The sequence below is a fragment of the Tasmannia lanceolata genome, unplaced genomic scaffold (assembly GCF_043159265.1).
Source record: "Tasmannia lanceolata isolate RefF3 unplaced genomic scaffold, GAP_Taslan_0.1 ptg000037l, whole genome shotgun sequence".
Classification (NCBI taxonomy): domain Eukaryota; kingdom Viridiplantae; phylum Streptophyta; class Magnoliopsida; order Canellales; family Winteraceae; genus Tasmannia; species Tasmannia lanceolata.
The window spans coordinates 45,287,265-45,310,177 of record NW_027518714.1 but is presented as its reverse complement, the minus strand read 5'-3'; the positions used below and the strand labels follow the sequence as shown (position 1 = coordinate 45,310,177).

At 37.6% G+C, this 22,913-nt stretch overlaps 1 long non-coding RNA gene across 1 annotated transcript; it reads right to left on the bottom strand.

The window, feature by feature from the left end:
* Positions 1 to 407: 407 nt before the first annotated feature.
* Positions 408 to 22,327, bottom strand: LOC143860126 (uncharacterized). Its single transcript, XR_013239606.1, has 2 exons — positions 21,513 to 22,327; positions 408 to 685 (listed from the first exon to the last, which is right to left on the bottom strand). It is a non-coding gene; the product is annotated as an uncharacterized LOC143860126 (long non-coding RNA).
* Positions 22,328 to 22,913: the final 586 nt, after the last annotated feature.

The following is a 22,913-nucleotide window of genomic DNA, read 5'->3' as shown; positions in this document are numbered from 1 at the left end:
AGAACATAATGGTTGAAGACACATCACTTACACTAAAAAAAAAGACAATTCACAGGATTCTAAGATGGATTGTCTCAATGGAAAGCTCATTTCCACTAAGTTATGAGCACACTGACATCAATTGCAAGTAGAAACCCCATTTTTAAGGGAGTCCAATGCATATTAATAATATCCAAGTACAGATGTAGATTAGACTGCTTTGCTACATTTGGAAAATATAAATGCCTAACTAATCATACCTTGGAGCCATTAAAGAAGAACCTAGTCATACCTTGGAAGTAGAATCTAACTTCATTCCATGGCTATTGTGATTCTCTATGCAACATAATGCTAACGATTGATCAACCCTATGATCTCAAACCATGAACATCAATGCCATTACATTCAACCAAGGATAAAAACATGAGTAGAGAATAAGCACCTCAATAATATGATCCAGAGCCCCCACTGCCCAAGTATCCACTACCACTCAAGTTGCCACTAGAATACAATGAAGAATACGAGCCACTGCTAACCCGTAAATTAAGAAGAATACGTTTTGAACCACAACCAAATTAAGTAGTCATTCCAAGGTTTGCTCTCACAATATTGAAAATAAAAAGACGAGAAAAGTTATAACGTAAATTCAACTTCAATAAATGTAAGCACCAATCGAGACCTTGAAAGGAAGCAGCGACCCGTATCCCTGCAAACAAGAATTGAAAATATAAATGTAAGCACCAATAGACAAATGGGTTAAGATCTTGTTGTCACAATTTAGAGGAACACGAATTGGAGAGACACATCTCTAATTCAAGAGGAATGAAAATATAAGATATTAAACGTATTTTCGAGTCCAATAATAAGTTTTGGACTCACAATTGGTTTTACTCAAAATCCAAAGCAAACATGGCCTTAGTTTCTATCTTTTATGGTTTCAGTTTCCTAGCATAGTGGAGCATAAGGACATACCAATGCCATTAAGAGCAAGCAATATAAATGCTACTATCAATGGATATGGGTAATGATTCTAATTGATGGAAAAAATTGGACTATTTACAAGCTAATTCATATCAGAGAAATAATTTACTACAAATTAACCATCGGGCATGAGAGTCCAGTCAATTTCATCTTTTAACGCAATAGGTTAAACTAAGATGTCTCTTAATAGAAAAGGAACAAAAGTTACATACAAAGATCGTCATGAATGAAGAGCATTGGAGTACTCCCCCCTCTCCAAATTACCATAGCAATAATAAAATAAAGACGGATAGAGCATGAAACTCCCCAACATCAATATCAACTGATTTCTATTACAATCCCAGCGAAAAGAATGGAAAAAAGGCAACAAAGGAATTATAATTCAAAGCAATATGCTTTCCGTGTCGCATAAAGTATACCCCCATTGACAAGTACACTTCATACTCCAGCTACAGCCTTCTAAGAGCACTAATTTCAAGCACGCTTTGCTTTGTACACAATTAATCGATGATATAATACATTGAACTATCCACGTAAGAACTATACAATATATGAATACATAGACAGACACAAAATCTTGGAGACAGCCACAAGATGTTGGAAACTGCCTCCAGCCACATACAACCAAGAAACCCCATAGGGTGCCACATATTTCTCAATCAATGAGTAACTTTATATATTACAAGGCATGGACTAGTTAGGTGCCACAACAATTCTATCCACATTCTGACATAGCCAACTTTATAACAACCATATCAGCCTTTCCAACATATGGAAGATGGAAGGTTCATGGAAGAAAATTAGCTGCCCATAAAAGAAATCCAACAATCATGTACTTCTATCTGAAAAGAAAATTATCAGGGACCTCTTTTGCAATGAACATTCTATCATGGACAATTTTTTTAAGTGGATGACAAGTATTTGACTGAAAAGTTAGAGATGAACAGTCTATCATAAAAACACAACTCGTCATTTTGGTAAACCCATATAAATGAACAATAATGAAAATGTGGAAGGTTGAGTACATGATGCAGGAGCATAAAGTCACATGCAGCCCCATTTATTATTTTGTCTTGGTCTTTAATATTAGTCTTTGGTATTTAATATTTAGGCTTTGGAAAGTTGCAGTCTTCTTAGAAGTTGTAATTTCTTTGCTTTGAAAATGTGCTTAGACTAGCTAGTAAGTTGTGTTTGTCTAGGAAATGTGTCTAGCATTTATGGAGTCTTTGACTACAAGTTTTTTGGTGTAATCTCTATAAAAATGAATGAGAATAGAAGGAGAAGGACTTTTGATTGTTGTAAAAACATTTCTCTGCAAGTTTCCTTGCTCTTGGAGTTGAGTGATTCCTCCTACGAATCAAGCTTGTGGCATGGTTGCGTCGAGTGGCTTCCGCTATTAGCAACGTTGAGTGACGTCAGTTGCCTCCGGTTAAGGATTACCGGAACTATCCTTTCTTCTTTGTTGAGATCATTTTGATCTTGGCCATCCCTCATGGGCTCCGGCCTGCATGAAAGTGGTATCAGAGCTACAAGAACCTGTGGCGCACTTTTGTTCACAATCCAGAATTTTTGCAGTCCAGAAAGTTGGGGTCTGTTTCGTGCTGTTTTTGAAGGGGTTATCGGTGTCTGATCTGAGCAAGCCATATACCAACGGAAAGTTCATCGAGTCTGCTTTCTATCGCAACAAACGGATCGTAAATCGGAGTTTTCTACATGGAGATATTAGCGTTTTACTAGAGGGTGACAAAGGGGACTGCAAATCCGAATTTCCTTCAATTTTCAAGCTTTTAAAATGCGGCGTGGACGACCTATTACTGAAATTTATGATGATGATGTGCGAACTGAACTTGCCGAACTCCCTCAATCTAATCAATACCTTCAACAAATGGTGAATGATCTTTTAGAAAGAGCGCCAGCACCCTCTTCTCCCTAAGTAGGAGGAGTGCATCATTTGGTCGTGAAAGCAAGAATATGAATGAAGACGGTGACTCATGTAGTTCCGTTGAAACTCCAGAAGCCCGACAAAATATCGATGGAATATGGAACGCTTAGCTAGAGCTCTTAAAGGATCAGATAGAAGCATTCAAGTTAATATTTCTGATTTTGAAGGAAAAGTCAATCCGGATGAGTATTGTGATTGGATAGCCTCTTTGGAAGCATTCTTTGAGTGGAAGGATCTCTCAGACAAGAGGAAGGTACAATCCTAGCTACAAAATTGAAGAGACATGCTCTTGTTTGGTGGCAACAATACCAACAAAATCGAGATTGAAGAGGAGTTCCAAGGATTGGGTCATGGGCAGAAATGAAATTCAAGTTAGATGAGAAGTTTCTTCCGCTGGACTACCCTCAATCACTTTACAGTAAGTTTCATCAAATGCATCAGCTTAATGATCAATCAATTGCTGATTATATAGAGTTGTTCTACAAGTTAATGAGCCCGACAAAAAGTGATGGCCAACTTGTTGCTCGGTATAGAAGTGGTTTGAAATTTAGTTTTCGTGGTGAACTAATGTTGCACTCAATTCAATCTCTTGAAGAGGCATATCAAATGGCACTCAAAGCAAAAGATAAGTGTAAATGGAGTTCTTTTAGAAGAGGTGAAACTTCTAAAGTTTTGCAGGAAAAGAAGGTTGTGCAAGAAAAGAGAATTTCTGCACCTACTTTTGAACGTCCAAACCCACGCGATGCGGGAGGAAACAAGGATCGTGGTAAGGGTGTCTCTTCCTCAAACAAAATATTTTAGATGTGGAGAACCGGGCCATTGATCTTATGAATGCCCAACAAAGAAGGCTGAAGTAAGCCTTGTTGAAGAGGGATTTGGGGAAGAGGAGAAAGAACCAATTTATGATGAGGAACCCGATGGAGAAGTAGAAGAGCAGTGTTGTGAACCAGGAAAATTTTATTATTTTTCTCCATCAATGGTTGAATCCTTGTCCTCCTTCAAGCCTTGATCAGATTCCTCTCGTCGATACGAGTCCAACGGATCTGATCACGCACGAATCGAAGCTAAAACGAAGAAGTTATGGTCTGTTGAAGTTTTAGAAAAATAATAAAAAACTGCTGAATACTTACTTCTGAGAAGTACATTTTAAAAGACCTCCAAAGAGCAGAAATAAAAATTCGTGGTCCAGACTTTGGGGTACTGATGGCAGCACTCAAAGTACGGCCCACATTGCAAAAAAGAATCAGGTTAGCTCAGGAATCTGACCCAGAATTTTGTAAAATCTGAAATAAGTTAGAAGAATGATCTGAATCTGAATTTCGAATTCACAATGATGGTACCTTGATGTTCGGTAACCACATTTGTGTTCTGAATGACTTTGTTTTGAAAAAAAATGAAATTTTGAAAGAAGCTCACAGTTCGCTTTATTCTATACACCCTGGAAGTACGAAAATGTATAAGGACTTGGAAGGAAATTTCTTGTGGAATAATATGAAAGGGGAAATAGCCCAATATGTATCTCAGTCTCTAACTTGTCAAGTGATTAAGGCAGAACATCAGAGACCACCCGGAACACTGCAACCACTTCCTATTCCAGAATGAAAGTGGAGGAGATTACGATGGATTTTGTGTCGGTGTTACCTCGTACTCCCTCAGGTAATTATTCAGCGTGGGTAATTGTGGACAGATTGACAAAGATAGGTCATTTCGTGCCCCTTAGAACCGGCTTGACACCCGAGAGGTTGGCCAGATTATATGTTGATCAGATAGTTAAGTATCATGGCGTGCCTAAGGTCATTGTATCTGATAAGGACACCCATTTTGTATCTCAATTTTGGAACAGTTTGCATTTAGCAATGGGATCTTCCCTTAAGTTTAGTACAACTTTTTATCCTCAGACAGATGGACAATCTCAAAGAACCATTCAAATTTTAGAAGATATGCTCAGAGCTTGTGTGATGGATTTGAAAGGATCTTGGGATGATCATCTTTCCTTGATTAAATTCTCTTATAATAACAGTTATCAGGCCAGTATTTAGATGGCACCTTTTGAGGCCCTCTATGGGAGGAGATGTAGATCACCTATATGCTGGGATGATGTAGGTGAAAGAAGACTTTTAGGCCTGGATTTGGTTCAGCAAGCCGTGGATAAAATTTAGTTGATTAGAGATGTTATCCCAAGGGTTCCCCATGGGTTCATTCAATCACCTTGTTTTGATGATTAACAAACACAAATTGATTAGTCTTTTATGAACTAATTGTTTGCCTTGAGTGTTGTGCTATACACAGGGAATTCACATGTCAATCCATGCTAGCACACACCATTGATGGCCTATGCTTGAAGATGAACCAAACAAAGGACAAAGGAGCTAGAGCATATTTGGACAAACCATACCTTGGAGGATCAACCAAGAAGAAGTTCCACACAACCATCTCAAAGCATTGAACAAACAAAGGAAGATCAATGAAGGCCAAAGCTTGTGGATCAACAACTTGCAAAAGAGCTTGAACCAAATGGTGGCATCATCCTTTGAAGGTGTCAAGCAAAGAAGCTCAACCTTGAAGATCCCAAAGTAAGCCAAGCACAGCATTGAAGATCAAATGAAGATTGGCTCAAGAGAACAAGAGAGTACTTAGAATGGTAGTTTGTATCACCTTTCTCTCTTGTATTTTTTCTTGATCAAGGCATACCTTAAAACCCCTAAAAATATATTTTTTAAAGAGACTAACACACCCTTTAAGGACTTAAATGGATAAGTGAATGGCCATGGTGGTGCACCAACATGTTGGGTCCCATATAGCATTCAACACAACATTTAACAAAACAGAGTTCCAAGTGAACAACCTGGACCAGCAACTAAATCATATCATAACTTATTTAAAACATTTTCAAATATTTTTGAAAATATTTTTAACAGATAGGAGTATAAGAATGTCGAAATCCGACGAGAAACGAAGGAGATATGACTTTTTGAAGTTGGACACTGATTGCTGGAAATCCAGTCTCGGAACTCCGAGAATTATTCTTGGAGCTTCGAGCTCGAAACTCCGAGCAAATTCTCGGAGCTCGGAGAAATGCTCCAGCCTCTTAAAATTAAATCTCTGTTTGGTTTCTCGGAACTCCGAGAATATCCTCGGAGCTCCGAGCTCGGAACTCCGAGAATACCCTCGGAACTCCGAGCAGTGTATTTGTTCAAAAAAAGATAACCATTGGAGAGCCAACGGCTAGTTGATTATTTGACCCAGTTTTGACTGTTTTGCCCCCCAAACGGTCACATGGAGTTGGGACTTCATATATACCCATTCAAATGGTCCAAAACACTATATGAATATGCTCCAACTCTAAAGAACCCTAGAAAACTACTTGAAACTATTTTGGGTTAATTTTCTCTCACCAACCTCTTGTGCCTTGATTTGAGAAAATCATTTGAGATTGGTTTAGGCATTACTTGTAATCATCTTTGAGAGTGCATTGTGAGCTTTACTTTGTATTAGCCTGTCTAGAGGCAAGTGAGCAACATCTTCTTCTCTTCATTGTATTTGGCAACAAAGGGCGCCGTATTTAAGACCCTTGGAGCTTGGATGCTCGAATTGTACAAGGCGAAAGGAACGCCGTATTTAAGTTCCTTGGAAGATAGTGGATACCTCAAGGAGAGCAAACTTGAGAAGAGTGGAGTAGGTCTTGGGTTTAAGACCGAACCACTATAAAAGCCATTGTGTCAAAGCCTCTTGTCTCTCTACCTCCTCTTGATTGGTGATTGGTACACATCTCTCTTACTCTCTCTTGTAGGTGCTGTAATATTCATATCCTTGCTTAAGTGAGTGATTAGCACTTAAGTTGAAATTGCATATTCATCTCTTGCTAATTAAGCCTCTCATCATTCTAATCAAGTTATAAAATCAACTAGGGAATAAAGTTTACATCATTACTATTAAGCTTAATTAATCAAACTAACTTAATTGAGAAAAGTTAAAACTAGGATAATTTTGGTAAAGAGTTTTTAAAGAGAATAAGTTTTTTAAAGAAACCCAATTCACCCCCCTCTTGGGTTGCCTAGTGGGATTTCAAGAGAGCATCTTCACACCGCACAAAGCCGACAGAAGAGTTATGCAGATCTTAAACGAAGGGAATTGGAATTTCAGATCGGCAATAAGGTACTTTTGAAGGTATCACCCACCAAGGGTGTGATGCGGTTTGGGGTTAGAGGAAAACTCAGCCCAAGATTTGTGGGACCATATGAAATATTAGAAAATGTTGGAAAAGTGGCTTATCGAGTGGCTTTACCTCCATCGCTATCTGGAGTGCACAACGTGTTTCATGTGTCTATGTTACGAAAGTACATGATAGATCCGAACCATGTGATTGAATTGAAACCTTTGAATCTAAGAGAGGATTTGTCATTTGAAGAACAACTTGCCCGTATTGTGGACCGTAAGGACCAGGTTCTCAGGCAAATGACTATTCCATATGTGAAAGTTTGGTGGCGCAATCACTTAGAATGTTAAGCCACCTGGGAGTTAGAGGAGAAAACGAGATTGAAATATCCGTTTCTATTTGAAAAATTAGGGTACGTGATAAGTAAATTTCGAGGATGAAATTTTTGTGAGGAGGGTAGAATGTAAATACCCAAAAATACCCCCCATTAAAAATTTCGTTCCCCTCTAATAAGAGGGGCATTTTTGTCCGTTTGAAATTGACTCAGATTAGGGCTTCTTAGGAAAGCTTATAAATATATTGTTCCGTGGCTAAAACAAACTCTAAACGCTTTGTTCAGCCCTAGAGAAAGAAATCAGAGGAAGAGAAGGAGAAGAGCAAGGAGGTCGAATCTCGAAGCCTTCGACCGTGAATCCAGGTAAGAACTTTGAGCATTCTTCGTTTGATATAAACAAAAAACAAGATTGATAGATTTTGATAAATTTTAGATCGATTAGATTTTGGTGTATGATTGACCTAAGGGATGAATTCATGGATCCCTAAGAGAACTTTGATTTTAAAAATATGGTTAGGGTTCAATTCGATCCCTAAAAAGATTTGATTAATTTTTTATAATTAGATCTGAGAATTTTTCGAGCGCGAAATTGGATTGGATGGATTCCTCTCGTTGATACGAGTCAAACGGATCCAACCACGCGCGAATCGGATGTCAAACGAATGAGTTATGATCGTTTTAGTGTAAAAAACAGTGAAAGAATCATGTTTCGGGGAAAATAGGGTTAGCACATGGGGCGGACGTCCGGCAAAAATGGCAGACGTCCGTCTGAACCTAGTTGAGCAAACCAAGAGATTCTCGGACGTCCAAAAAGTTCTCGGACGTCCGGTGTGACCGTTTTCCCCTAGTAGTTCAAACTTCAAAAATTCATAACTTATTCGTTTCTTGTTCGTTTTCGACGCTCTTGTACTCTACGGATATGCCAGAAACGAGTGCTTTCTAATAAAAAAAGTTTCAAAAAGTTTTGGAACTCTTACATGATGAAAATTTCAAAAATACTAAAAGAACCCTAGAATGGTTTACCAATTCGTTTCTGAAGGGACACCAAAGGGCATCTTGTGTCAGTAATATATAAGTATAACATACAAGGCATATATGGCTTATCATGGTTAAGATGTTAGCTAGAAGCCAAAGAAATTAGATATTTTCATTAAAGGTGAGTGTACACTCTCCAACTTACTAGGTAAGAGGACTAAGAGTACCAATTGAGTAATTTTTAACTTTAGGTTTATCATCTTTACCATGTAGCTAATACTACACAAGGGGAATTAACTATAGATTATATACATATGTTTATTTAGCACAAATCTATAGGACTCAGACAAATGACAAGTAGACTATAAATGATAATGTCTGAGAGAGACATCCATGACTCATGCAAGTGAGAATATATCACTTATGAGTAAATATGAGCAAGATATGGCATTTTAAGGCATTCAAGGATAGTCTACCATGTTTGGACACAAGAATCATGGTCCAAACATTTATGCCTATATCCACAAACCACCATATATAAGATAGGGCATTTTAGCACAAAGTGCAAAAGGCCCATGGAAAACCAAAATCTGTGGGATACAAGTGTTCCCATCATAGTCTGTTGCATCATAACCACAACAATGAGTAATTGCCCAAGAATGATACCAAATTCCTAAGACATTTTCAATTTTACTCAACTGAGTTTCATAAATTGAATCTAGACACATTTTCAATTCTCTATAAAAAAAATATTCATGCAGGACTGTAGAGAATAATCCAAGGATTTCTAGAGAATTTCAAGTGATGAACACCTTGGACACATGCATTCCAAAAAGAACTACTATGGCTAGATAGTTTTATCTTAGTCATGAGAGGATATTCATTTTAAGCATTTTTGGAATACATCAATTTAACCCATCAAGATTTCTTATGCATTTAATGATAATCATTAAGCACATAAGAATGGGTTAGAAAGACAACTAGGTGCATGTGGCCCCTTATCCGAGAGAGGCGGGGGACGACCCCCAAAAAGTCTCTAGATCATCCACAAGAAAGAGAGCTCTACCAAGGAACTCTTGAAAGAAGTGCCTCTCACAGCATGAGTGGTGATGAAAGGTGAGATACCTCTCAATTCGTGGACTAGCCCGGATTCGAGACGTACCTTAAACAAAGAAGAGTCGCCATCCAAGGAAGTAAACCCTGAATCCCATACTATGCTCTGTTGCAATGGATAACCAGAGATATAAAAGAAGGTTCGTGCCTGGTTACGAATTTGGAAGGTCCGAAGAGCACCTCATCCGCCCAAGTGCAAGCACATGGTCTCTCTATGCCATTTATTTATTGATTTTGAAGAGTTTTGGGCGAAAGTCATGTGAAATAGGAACATATATCTCTGAGAAGACGTCTATCTAATCATGCATGTCTCAGAGATGAATAATAAGCACATACAAAAGAAATGAAAGAAATGTGTAAGCCCAAGGGTCTACTCTCCTATCTTGTTTTGATGATTCTAAACATAATTGATTGTGTTATTGAATACTAATCAATTTGCTTTGAAGTGTTGTGTTTAAGATATGATTGATCATTGATGAAACCAACACACTACATGGTCATGCTTGAAGACGTACCAACATAAGAGTCAAAGGAGCTATGTGGAGCTCACATCATCTCTCAAGCAAGTATACACAAGATGGAAGATCAATTGAAGACCAAGACTAAAGAGAAGTTGAAAGCTACATAGGTATCAGTGTACATCCTTTCTCTTTAGATTTTCAAGTCAAGGCAAAGTATTTTCAAAATGTTTTTCAAAGAACACTTAAAGAACTTTAAAGGTTTAGTGAATGATTATGTGGTGGACCAACATGTTGGGACCCTCATAAACATTCCATAATTATCATAGGAGTTGAGTTCCAAAAGCCAAAAATCAAACAAGCAATAAAATCTCAAATTTGCTGATTTTTTAGGCTTCTCGGAACTCCGAGAAAAGGTCCAGTAGCTTCTGGACATTTTCTCGGAACTCCGAGAAATTTCTCGGAACTCCGAGAAATGGTCCAGTAGAAATTTTATTTCTTCTGGCCGTTCTCTCGGAACTCCGAGAATATTTCTCGGAGCTCCGAGAACCTCGCGACAGCTCAAAAAATAGCCGTTGGGATTTGAATTATTTTGTGGTTTTTGATGTTCCCACCCCCAAACGGTCATATTCTTTGGAGAGGCTATATATACAACATGTAGAGGATTCATCTCCTCTCTCTTGATGATTTGAAAACCTCCTTGAGCATTAAAAGAAAACTTGCAATCCATTTGTGCTAAAGATTTTGTTTTCTTCCCAAACTTGCCTTGCACTTGCAAATTTCTTGAGTTGGGATATTTAGAGCTTTCACTTGCAACGACCATCATTGAAGAGCAATCAAGGGTCTACAAAGAGCATCAAGCTTTCAAGAAGAAGCCAAGCTATTCAATCTTCATTTCATGCAAAGGTGGCTAGGGCATCCTACCTTAATACCCTAAGGAGCACCGCTTAGAACTCGGCGGAGAAGGAGAGTCTTTTGTAAAGGTGTAAGGGCATCCTTATTTAATATCCCTTGAAAGTGTAACCGCCTCGGAGCCGGGCATCGTGGAGGTCTCCAATAGTGGAAATCCTTAAGGACGATCTTAAGAAGAGTGGAGTAGGGCTTTGCCCGAACCACTATATATCGGTGTGTCATCTCTCATTTTTGTACTTTCATTATTGTTTTTGGTTTGGTATATCTTTTGTTTTCAATCTTACTTGCACTAACCAAAAACCTAATTTAAAGAAGAAAAATTCTAACTAGGTTCACAAGTAATTATCAAAAGGGATAATTTAGTGTTAAAATTCAATTCACCCCCCTCTTGTTAATTTCAATTGGTATCAAAGCCTCGTCTCTAATTTTTTAAAACCCTAACCAGTCTAGAGTAAAGATTCTAAAATGGCAAACCATCCTCAACACCATGAAGGTTACTCAAACACTAGGCCACCCTATTTTGATGGAACAAACTATGGTTTTTAGAAAACTAAAATGAAAATCTTTTTAATCTAAGATTATCAAATGTGGAGAGCAATTAATAATGAATACACATTACCCACAAGAAATCTAAATTATTGGACCGAAGCCGAACAACAAGCTTCAAATTATAATGCCAAAGCTATGAATTCCCTTATTTGTGCTCTATCTCCCGGAGAATTCAATAGAGTATCAAATTTGAATTCGGCTAAGGAAATTTGGGATACCTTAGAGGTCACCCATGAAGGAACCAATCAAGTCAAAGAATCTAAAATGAATCATCTTTTTCGGCAATATGAACTCTTTCAAATGACACCCGATGAAACAATTGCCGACATGTACACTAGATTCACCAATCTTGTAAATGGACTAAGGGGTCTTGGAAAACAATTTTCTAATAGAGATTTAGTGACCAAAATCCTTAGGTCCCTACCTTTGTCATGGAAATCCAAAACCTCCGCAATCACGGAAGCCAATGACATGAATACATTAAACCTAGATGAACTAATAGGGTCCTTGATCACCCATGAGATGATTTTCAAAACAAAAGCACCCGAAATTGAAACTAAAATTGAAAAAGGAAAAGGAATTGCTTTTGCTTGTAATGTAGGTGAAAATGAAGATGCAAAGGAAGACATGGAAGATGAAGTTGCCCTCCTAACAAGAAGGATCAAATTCTTGCAAAGGAATATGGGAGGCATGAGAAATAGAAGGACCAATCCTCCATTCAAGAAGAAAGAAGAACTTGGTGATGGATCTTCTCAACCCCGATGCTATGGTTGCAAGAAGCTTGGACACATTCGCCCGGATTGTCCACTCAACAATGAGCCTTCTTCAACCAACTGCTTCAAGAGAAGAGAAGGCAAGAAAGGAATGACCGCCACTTGGGATGAGGAAATTGAAAGCGAAGGCGAACAAAATGATGGCGAAGATTGCTTGATAGCAAGGAACGTGTGCTTCATGGCCTCAACAAACGACAATAACGAGGTAAACACTTTAAATGATGTCATTGTCTTAAAAGAAGTTCTAGATTCCTTACAAAATGCAAATGATGAACTTGAAATTCAATTTGATAAAATTGCATCACTTGAAAATTCTCTTGCTAACATGACAAAAAATTTTGGTTGGTTAAAGAAAGATCATGAATTTTTAGATGATAAAAATGAAAAATACAAAGTAGAAATTCATGAGTTAAATGCTTCTATCAAAATCTTAAATGAAAACCGACAAGAACTTTCTAATGAAAACAACAAGCTAAAGCATGAAAATGGTAAACTATCTTTTGAATATGATGAACTAAAGAAGCTTTTTGAAAAATTTGAAAATAGTTCATTGAAATTGGATAAGCTTGTTAATATACAAAGAATGTCAAGTGACAAAAGTGGACTTGGACATAAATGGAATACTACAATATCTAACTATAAAAACAAACTTGAAAAGGCTTCTTCTAGTAGTACCAAGATTTGTTTTTATTGTGGTTTAGAAGGTCATTACAAGGTTTCTTGCTTGCACGCTAAATAAGATAAAATCAAATTGAACTCTAAAGTTAAAATAAATGAACATAGCAAGATTAGGAAGATTTGGGTACCTAAGGGATCTCACTTGCCTACTCATATGTAGGTATGCCTTAAAAGCCATAACAAGAAGAACACATGGTACCTTGATAGTGGATGCTCTAGACACATGACAGGAGACCTTACTCAATTCGCATCCCTATCACTCAAGGATGGTGGAGACGTTACCTTTGGAGATGATAAGAAAGGAAAAGTCAAAGGTGAAGGCACCATAGGTAACTCTACCTCTCCCATACATGATGTACTATTTGTTGATGGCTTGTCCCATAATCTTATTAGCATTAGTCAATTATGTGATAATGGGTTTGAAGTAGTCTTCAATCCCGACAAATGAATTGTTAAAAATAAGATAGATGGAAAAGTAAAATTCATAGGTTCTAGAGACAATAACATTTACACAATTGGACTAGATGATCTTAGACTCCAAAATGTGACTTGTCTTAATGCCATTAGTGAGGATTCTTGGCTATGGCATAGGAGGTTGGGTCATGCCGGAATGGAACTCATTTCGACCCTCTCCTCAAAAGAAATTGTTAGAGGATTGCTTAAGTTCAAATATACCAAAGATCACATTTGTAGAACTTGTCAATTAGGAAAACAATTGAAGAGCTCATTTGCACCTAAAAATATGATTTCAACTTCCTACCCCTTGGAGCTACTTCATATGGATCTTTTTGGACCAATGAAGACAAGTAGCCTAGGTAGAAAGAGGTACGTGTTTGTAGTTGTGGATGACTACTCACTATTTACATGGGTCATATTTCTAGCACACAAAGATGAAACTTATGAAAACTTCCTTATACTGTGCAATCAAATACAAAATGAAAAAGGCATTGCTATCTCCTACATTAGAAGTGATCATGGAACGGAATTTGAAAATGTACATTTTGACACTTACTGTAATGAACATGGCATAAAACATAATTTTTCCGCACCTAGAACACCTCAACAAAATAGAGTTGTAGAAAGAAAGAATCGAAATCTCCAAGAAATGGCTAAAACTATGTTGCATGAAAATGATCTCCCTAGCTATTTTTGGGCGGAAGCGATTAGCACCGCTTGCTATATCATAACAGGGTATATTTAAGGCCAATTTCTAAGAAAACACCTTATGAGCTTTGAAAAAACTTGAAACTAAATATAAGCTATTTTAAAGTGTTTGGATGTAAATGCTTCATTTTAAACATTAAAGATAATTTACACAAATTTCATAAGAAGTCGGATGATGAAATATTCTTAGGGTACTCTTCACATAGCAAGGCATATAGAGTATTTAATAGAAGAACCCTAGTTGTCGAAGAATCCATGCATGTGACATTTGATGAGAGAGAGCCAACACCTCAAGAAATGCCACATGATGAGGATGAACCTAATGAACATCTCTTACCTAAGTTAAGTGCTCCTCCTCATGCATCTACAAGTCATACATTACCTAGTGAGGAAGCAGAAAATGTAGATGATGACTCACCACCTAGGGATAGGAGAACATTGGTAGATCATCCTGAATCCCAAATTTTAGGTGATGCCACATCGCCAGTGAGAACTAGATCATACTATCGTAGTGTGAGTAACAATTTGGCGTTCCTATCCGAATTAGAACCTAAATCCATCAAAGAAGCTGAAAAGGATGAATATTAGTTGATGGCTATGCAAGAAGAGTTCAGTCAATTCGAAAGGAACAAGGTGTGGAGGCTAGTGCCTAGACCTAGTGATCATCCAGTCATTGGCACGAGATGGGTGTATAGAAATAAATTGGATGAAAGTAGAATTATCACTAGAAATAAAGCTAGGCTGGTAGCCCAAGGGTACAATCAGGAGGGAATAGACTATGATGAGACATTTGCTCATGTTGCCCGTATGGAGGCTATTAGGATACTCTTGGCATATGCATCTCATAAAGGATTTAAATTATATCAAATGGATGTCAAAAGTGCCTTCCTAAATGGCTATATCCAAGAGGAAGTGTATGTTGAGCAACCTCCAGGTTTTGAGGACTACAAACATCCAAATCATGTCTTCAGGCTTGATAAAGCTTTATATGGATTAAAGCAAGCTCCTAGAGCTTGGTATGAGAGGCTTTGCACTTTCTTAGTTGAAAAAGGTTTTGAGATGGGAAAGGTGGATAAAACATTATTTATCAAAAGAGAAAATCAATATATCCTCCTTGTCCAGATCTATGTGGATGATACTATCTGTGGCTCAACTAATCAAAAATTGTGTGATGAATTTGCAACTCTAATGAAAAATGAATTTGAAATGAGCATGATGGGTGAGTTAACCTACTTCTTAGGACTCCAAATTAAATAATACAAAAATGGAATATTTTTAAATCAAGAAAAATATACAAAGGAGTTATTAAAGAAGTATGGCATGGATAGCAGTAAGACATCAAGAATTCCCATGAGTACTACTGCTAAGCTAGAAAATGATGAATTTGGCAAATCTGTGGATCAGAAGATGTATAGGGGTATGATAGGTAGCTTACTCTATTTGACAGCCAGCAGACCAGACATTATGTTTACTGTCTGTCTCTGTGCTCAATTTCAATCGAATCCAAAAGAGTCTCACCTATCGGCAGTCAAGAAGATCTTCAAGTACTTAAGAGGAACCCAAAGTCTAGGACTATGGTATCAAAGATCATCTTCCTTTACTCTCATCGGATATTCGGATGCAGACTTCGCTGGATGTAGAGTTGATAGGAAAAGCACTAGTAGGACTTGTCAATTCTTGGGCAAATCACTTGTTTCATGGTTTAGCAAGAAATAAAATTCAGTAGCTCTGTCCACAACAGAAGCAGAATATGTGGCAGCTGGAGCTTGTTGTGCACAAGTCCTATGGATGAAAAGCACATTGATGGACTATGCAATTAAAAATGAAAAATATTCTCATCCAATGTGACAACACTAGTGCTATAAGCTTAACAAAGAACCCCATACAACACTCAAGAACAAAACATATTGAGATTAGGCACCACTTCATTAGAGATCACTCACAAAAAGGGGATATTTGCTTAAAATATATCAACACTGAAGATCAATTAGCGGATATCCTTACAAAACCCCTTAGTGATGATAGAATTTGCTATATCCGAAGTGCCTTAAACATTTGGAGTGCGGATCAAGTCAAAGAAATTGCCAAATAAATACTTTGTGCCTTTCACCAGCTTATCTATAAAGTATTTATATATATCATCCTTGTTTGGTAGTATCTGCATGAATGAGATGTCAAATATTAATCTTAAAAATCACTCAATTGGTATGCTTAGCCTTCTTAGTTTTCTAAGTTGGAGAGGTACCTTCACTTTAATTTAAAATACCTAACATTTTGACATTTGTCAACATCTCAATCATGAACAGGTATATGTGCATTACTTGGTTATATATATTTTTATACCATAAGCATTGATTTAGGGGGAGTATCTACCTATCTTCATCTACTCCTAAATTGCTTTACTTTTTAGTACACCCTTTCTGTCAATGACAAAAGGGGGAGAAGTTTGAAATTGATTATCTATTCAATTGACTATATGCACCATATGCTTTTAATTGCTATCATTTTTTTGTGTGCATATGTTGAGGGGGAGTTCTAGCATTCACTTGCCTACTATGTCACTCCACACACACCTCATAATCAATTTTGTTTGTCATCATCAAAAAGGGAGAGATTGTAAGCCCAAGGGTCTACTCTCCTACTTGTTTTGATGATTCTAAACATAATTGATTGTGTTATTGAATACTAATCAATTTGCTCTGAAGTGTTGTGTTTAAGATAGGATTGATCATTGATGAAACCAACACACTACATGGTCATGCTTGAAGATGTACCCAACAAGAGTCAAATGAGCTAAGTGAAGCTCACATCATCTCTCAAGCAAGCATACACAAAATGGAAGATCAATTGAAGACCAAGACTAAAGAGAAGTTGAAAGCTACATAGGTATCAGTGTACATCCTTTCTCTTTAGATTTTCAAGTCAAGGCAAAGTATTTTCAAAATATTTTTCAAAGAACACTTAAAGAACTTTAAAGGTTTAGTGAATGATTATGTGGTGGACCAACATGTTGGGACCCTCATAAACATTCCATAATTATCATAGGAATTGAGTTCCAAAAGCCAAAAATCAAACAAGCAATAAAATCTCAAATTTGCTGATTTTTAAGGCTTCTCGGAACTCCGAGATTTTTCTCGGAGCTCCGAGCTCGAAACTCCGAGAGTTCCCTCGGAACTCCGAGAAAAGGTCCAGTAGCTTCTGGACATTTTCTCGGAACTCCGAGAAATGGTCCAGTAGAAATTTTATTTCTTCTGGCCGTTCTCTCGGAACTACAAGAATATTTCTCGGAACTCTGAGAATTTCTCGGAGCTCCGAGAATGGTTCTCGGAACTCCGAGAACCTCGCGACAGCTCAAAAAATAGCCGTTGGGATTTGAATTATTTTGTGGTTTTTGATATTCCCACCCCCAAACGGTCATATTCTTTGGAGAGGCTATATATACAACATGTAGAGGATTCATCTCCTCTCTCTTGATGATTTGAAAACCTCCTTGAGCATTAAAAGAAAACTTGCAATCCATTTGTGCTAAAGATTTTGTTTTCTTCCCAAACTTGCCTTGCACTTGCAAATTTCTTGAGTTGGGATATTTAGAGCTTTCACTTGCAACTACCATCATTGAAGAGCAATCAAGGGTCTACAAAGAGCATCAAGCTTTCAAGAAGAAGCCAAGCTATTCAATCTTCATTTCTTGCAAAGGTGGCTAGGGCATCCTACCTTAATAGCCTAGGGAGCACCGCTTAGAACTCGGCGGAGAAGGAGAGTCTTTTGTAAAGGTGTAAGGGCATCCTTATTTAATATCCCTTGAAAGTGTAACCGCCTCGGAGCCGGGCATCATGGAGGTCTCCAATAGTGGAAATCCTTAAGGATGATCTTAAGAAGAGTGGAGTAGGGCTTTGCCCGAACCACTATATATCGGTGTGTCATCTCTCATTTTTGTACTTTCATTCTTGTTTTTGGTTTGGTATATCTTTTGTTTTCAATCTTACTTGCACTAACCAAAAACCTAATTTAAAGAAGAAAAATTCTAACTAGGTTCACAAGTAATTGTCAAAAGGGATAATTTAGTGTTAAAATTCAATTCACCCCCCTCTTATTAATTTCAAAATGTCACCTAAGAATAGCTAGGTTATGAGTGTCGTACCTAATTGGTGTATAAGTTCTGATAGACAAACACATGCATGCTACAGCTAAAGGTATAAGGCCTGTACATAAAAGTAAGAAAATACAACAAAACACACAACACAACTCGACTCCACACACGACTCGACATGATAAATCCTAGACTCTAATGTGATACTTGACTCGGACCAGGATGGCCATCCATCTCGCCTGCTCTACGTATCCCGGCCTCGGGAAGAATCAGAGTCAAGGTAGTTCGATGGCCTATTCTAAGCTATGATGTCTAACTGTCTAAGACCGCTATCCTAGACTCGATCAACTAGAGCCGACTAGTTTTTAAAGCTTTTTTGCGATTGCTTAAGTTCAAGTTAATTGTAATTTTTAGGACTCTCTATATGTCATAACTAATGCAAGTTGGTTAGCCTTAAGCTAATGCAGGTAATTCCTATATCCTATGTGTAACTAGGCTGTGTGTCCTAAGGAAAACCATGGGTTAACTAAGTGTTTTCTAGTCCAGCCATCGGCTCGACTAAGTGTCTAACCGACCATGACTCGAGGCCTCCTAACTCTAGGGATACTCACACGACAAGACACACAAAGCATCAATATAAACAGGACAGACTCCTAACTCTAAGACACCCCAAACTTCTAAGACAGACTCCTAACTCTCGGGAAAGATCTTTTTGAAAAGGTTTTGAAAATTTTTGTATTTTTGGAAATTTTGAAATGTTTATTTTTAAAGGTTTGGCTGGACTTGGGATGTGTATCCCAAGCGGCACTACGTACCTCGTGGAAGAGGATCAAGCCAACGTAGTTCGGAAAGAATTTCCTAACTACTCTCCTCTGACTCTGACGTTTCAAATTTTGGATTTTTCAGATGTTTTTCAAGTGTTTTTGCTGTTTTTGACTCAAGAGGACAGAATCCTATCATCATAAAGGTAGGACAGACTTCTGATATCCCGCAAAGGTTGGACAGCATCCTATGCTTTGCGGGGAGGGCTGGATGGAATCACATCTCTATAAGGGTTGGACAACATCATATACCTTGCAGGAGTGGATAAAAATCACATGACTTGATGAGAGGTTGGACAGAATCTTAACCCCTATGATGATAGGATAGACTCCTGAAAGAATGAATGACTCTCTCGCTAAGGACTGACTCCTATGCTAATGGAAAAGACTTTCAGACTAGTGACTCTAAGAGAGGTACTAATGAAACATGGCATGTCTCTTAAGGATGGACTCACTAATGAGACAAAGCTTGTGTCTAAAGGATAAAACTTTTCCTACATGAGACATACCTTTCTCCTAAAAGGGTTGGGCTCTAGATGACTCTCTCATTGCCCTTGCAATGAGAGGGCTAATGGTTTCAAGGTATATGTCTAAAAGGCTCGACAAGTTTTCTAAATGAGAAGGGGATTACTACTAAGACTGGGTAAGTCTTTTAAGTAAAAGAAATGAGTGCTACTTGGACTGAGCAAGTCCCCTAATGATGGGCTTGGGATAACTCATTCATCACCCTCGCAATGATGGAGGGTATATTGAACATTGATATTCATTCCAAAATTCGATGAAGGTCCCAACAACAAAAGAAAGTTATATCATTTCAAAAATGAAGTATAGATATCAAAAGAACCCAAATAAAGAGATAGAAAAAATGCCACTTATTTAAAACAAACAATGCAGACATCAATCACTTGAAAGATAAAGAAAATTATTTTTGTCCCACCCTGTTTTAATTTTTACACCATTACCATTACCCATCTGTATTTTCCCATAAACTGTTATGGATTTCTCATGATCTCCAAAATGAACAGCTTCCACAAACAAATTACAGACCTAATAAACCAGTTAGCATGTAATAAACACTCTTGTGCTGACTCTGAGAGACTTGGGAAATATGGTATAGACGAAACATAGAATGATCAGTAACCACTTTTTAGAAATATACACATAGCATGCGCAGGCCTAATTGTGTAGAAGTCACAAACTTAGCATTTCTACTGTTGACATACACAAAATCTAAGTTCAACAGATATACATACATATATCCATCTACACTTACATATACATATACACACACAGACACACACACATATACATACATATATCCATCTACACTTACATATACATATACAGACAAGTACACATATAAATAACTATAGAAAAGACATACACATGGCCTAAAACTCATCAAATCAACAAGAACAAATTACCTTAAAATCAAGGAAAATCATGTATATACACTTCAGTTCAGGTCTATTTTTTTCTACTTGTTAATATGATAAACCCCGATTGCAATAGCTAGCAACAACTCATAATTATAGAACCCAAGGGCTGGAAGTATCAAAAGGGGTGTGAGGGCTGCTAGTATTACAAGGGAGTGAGGGTTGTTAGTATCAAAAAGGGTGTGAGGGCTGCTAGTATTACAAGAGAGTGAGGGATGTTATTATTAAAAGAGTGTGGGGGCTGCCATTATCAAAGAGTGTGGGCTGCCATTATGAAAAGAGCATGAGGGACTGCCACTATCAAAAAAGAGTGGGCTACCATTATTAAGGGTATAAAAATTTAAAAATATAAGTAAATTAAGAGCAAGGGCTGAAAAGAATCTGAATACTAATAGTCTCTCATATGTAAATAAGGGAAATAATATCCACATTAAAGGGAAGCAATCATCAAATTCTATTGCATGATTAAAATAGACACTTGGTCAAATTATCATTGTGGCATTGTAATGCCAACATCCAATCCTCCTTTCTTATTTTGAAGGGATAATATCTACACAACCATATTCAGATAAATCCTCCTCAAGACGTTATTAGTCTCAAAATAAAATAATACAATGATTATTTCTCTATGGGTTCAAGAAAACAAGGTTATTGCAATGGAAAAATTCTCTGAGTTCACCGACTCATCTTATTTCAGGATTGAAATGGCCACTGAGTGTCACTACTATTCCTAGTAAAATTTAAAGCATATACTAACAGATTCTATAGAATTTTTTTTTTTAAAACATAATGGTGTTGGTAACATGGGTACTAATACAATCACTACTTAGTTTGGGCAAAACGCCTGTTCCATTTTATTTTTTTTATTTACACAATCACGAGGGTTCATCACAATCCCAAAATAAAATGAACTCAAACAAAATAAACAATCAGGGCATTCATCAAAACATGATTAGTTTAAGATCAGTCCTAAAATGAAAGAGGCAAAGGACTCTCCTCACTAATCCCTATCTGAGATTTGAGAGTTTGGATCAATAGAATCCAACCTCTTAAATTTCAGCAATTGAATATAAAAAAATGTGATGTTCCAATCAATACCACTTCTAAAAAAAATCGCAAACCCACATCGAACAGGAGAGTAAGGGAGTTACCGGATTAGAGTTAATTGTGATCAGAGCTTAATTGTGATGGGTATGAGCTCGCCGGAAGTGATGGTGATCAAGCAACCGGATCTCAACGGGACCAGCCAAGTTGTAGAATTCACCGGATTTGTCACGGCAAGATCAGATCCGACGACGGATGTGCTAGCCTTGCTCAGAATTGGCCGAAATTTGAATTAAAAAAATGCTCAGATTTTGATCACACCTCCAGATTTGAGTTAGAAGAGATCAGATCGAAGATTTATGAATGAGAATTAAAATAGTTTGAAAAGGAGCTGTGTTCAAGGTAGAGGATGATGAAATTTTTGCTGGAATTAGTGAAAATTGCAGAAATAATGATTGTAATTGATGTTGAAGAACTGAAGATTGTAGGTAAAGATTAGAATCGAGGCGAACTTGCTGGAGCTATAGAAAAAGACAAAGTCTATCAATCTCCCTCTGCTTGCTTGAATCTTTCTTAGAGATTAGATTGGAATAGCCATGTTAGTCAGCTAGATTTGATGATGAACAACCAGATTTCATGGACAACGACCAGATTCCGGTGGATCTTGCCGGAGAAGACAAAGTTAGGGTTAGCATCTATGGCTTAAAATTTAGATCTAGGATTCTAGGGCATAGATCTAAGGCTTTGATGAGTTTAGAAGTAAGGAGGAGATGAAGGAGATGATGAAGAAGTGCTCCGGCGGTCAGATCTCCTGCGGGACGGTCAGAATCTGGCGAGATCTCGCCGGAGAAGATAAAGATTAGGGTTTGTAAAAGCCAAGATCCCCTTTCTCTCTCTATTTCCCACTCTCTCTCTCTCTAGGTTTGGAATGAAAACCCTAGATCTTTAGCAAATGAGGGGTTAATTCATTTTTATAGGTGAAATGGGATGCTGATATTGACACTACCATTATTGATGGGCGCGCGGTTTGACAAACGCGCACGCAATTCGTGTCTTTTTTGGCCTAGGTTCGGCCCCTCACAGGATAAATTCGCCCCGCCCCCCCCTCTCAGAATACATTCACCCCCCTTCTAAACTTTCACCACGACACTGCTAGGCTCGTCCTATTTGACAAATCTGCTCGGATTGGGCTGAAATTTTACGAAGACATAGCTAGGACCCTAAGCTATTCTAGGGTAGAATTTGAGACCCTAGTTGACTGATTTGGTTGGGGTTTGCACAAAATTAGAAGGTTTAGGGCACAGTTAAAATGGGGTGTCTAGAGTGCATAGTATTAAACATACTTACTCACCTAGGACAAACAAGATGTCTAAGAAGAAATTTGAGTGGATTTCCTTAGACAAGGTTTTTAACACACAATCTTGCTAGAAATGATATTCTACCTAAGTTGAATATACCAAGATCTAGCAAATTCCAAAATTGTCCTAAATAGAGTTCAAGAATGAAAG